The sequence below is a fragment of the Brassica oleracea genome, chromosome C3 (assembly GCF_000695525.1).
Source record: "Brassica oleracea var. oleracea cultivar TO1000 chromosome C3, BOL, whole genome shotgun sequence".
Classification (NCBI taxonomy): Eukaryota; Viridiplantae; Streptophyta; class Magnoliopsida; order Brassicales; family Brassicaceae; genus Brassica; species Brassica oleracea.
Window position 1 is genome coordinate 15,050,297 of NC_027750.1, and position 1,788 is coordinate 15,052,084.

Genomic DNA, 1,788 nt, shown 5'->3' on the forward strand with positions numbered 1-1,788 from the left:
GCCGACCAATAAATAATAAACAGGATATAAGGCGGCTCGGCCGACCAATAAATAATAAACAGGATATAAGGCGGCTCGGCCGACCAATAAATAATAAACAGGATATAAGGCGGCTCGGCCGACCAATAAATAATAAACAGGATATAAGGCGGCTCGGCCGACCAATAAATAATAAACAGGATATAAGGCGGCTCGGCCGACCAATAAATAATAAACAGGATATAAGGCGGCTCGGCCGACCAATAAATAATAAACAGGATATAAGGCGGCTCGGCCGACCAATAAATAATAAACAGGATATAAGGCGGCTCGGCCGACCAATAAATAATAAACAGGATATAAGGCGGCTCGGCCGACCAATAAATAAATTAAATTACTAGTAAATAATATAGGCGGTATTCCGGCCATTATAACATGATATAAATAATAGTAGAGGCGGTATACCGACCATTATAACAGGGTATAAATGATACAAATAAATTTTACCAAATCGCAGAGTGATCGTGCTGATAACGTGTTATGAAATAACTTATAATTTATAGTATCGGGAAATTTAAATAAGAGTAGAATTCAATACCCGTAGGAAGCAAATAACACTTAATATAAGAGAAAGAGTTTATTATAAGGAAGAAGAAGAAGATGTAATTGTGTACAAAAGAGTGAGATGAGTGATAGTATTTATAGTGAGCAACAATACATAAAATATCAAAGATGATGCTTGATTTGGTAAATGAGTGGGTGATCATAGTGCTTGATGAGTAGATGATCATAGTGCTTGATGAGTAGATGATCATAGTGCTTGATGAGTAGATGATCATAGTGCTTGATGAGTAGATGATCATAGTGCTTGATGAGTAGATGATCATAGTGCTTGATGAGTAGATGATCATAGTGCTTGATGAGTAGATGATCATAGTGCTTGATGAGTAGATGATCATAGTGCTTGATGAGTAGATGATCATAGTGCTTGATGAGTAGATGATCATAGTGCTTGATGAGTAGATGATCATAGTGCTTGATGAGTAGATGATCATAGTGCTTGATGAGTAGATGATCATAGTGCTTGATGAGTAGATGATCATAGTGCTTGATGAGTAGATGATCATAGTGCTTGATGAGTAGATGATCATAGTGCTTGATGAGTAGATGATCATAGTGCTTGATGAGTAGATGATCATAGTGCTTGATGAGTAGATGATCATAGTGCTTGATGAGTAGATGATCATAGTGCTTGAGTTGGTAAAGGAGTGCAAAGTTTATCTTATAACAATCATAAAATTTTAATAGATTATATTCAGTCTTTATGGTGTGTCCCTTTCCTCTCCCGAGCAGCCATGTGGTGTGTTGACTGTTGTCTTTCCTCTTGTATACTACAAATTGGTCTATCAGATGGGCCTAAGAATGGCTTTCTTTAATCAATGGTTCGTTTAGATTCTTCCTTGGGCTACTAGGATGTGGTGCCAAAAACCCTAAACCTTGAGAATCACGTTTTTGTTGGTTCGTCTACGAATTGTAAACTCTTTAAGATTTATATCACGATGGATCAGTTTTACTCCGATGGTGGATTATTGATAGATAAATCGGCTTATTCGTATTTTGATAACCGGGAATGGTTTAATTTTATGAGTAGATCGGCTTATTCGTATTCTGATTTTTTGCAATCTCTTTATTTCATGAAGCCCATTAATCGGCCCATTTTAGTTAACCGCAGCCTCAGGTCCCACGAATCTTTGTATTGTCGTCGGAACCCACCAAGTCGAAGACAAACGATTCTCGTTAATACAGCTG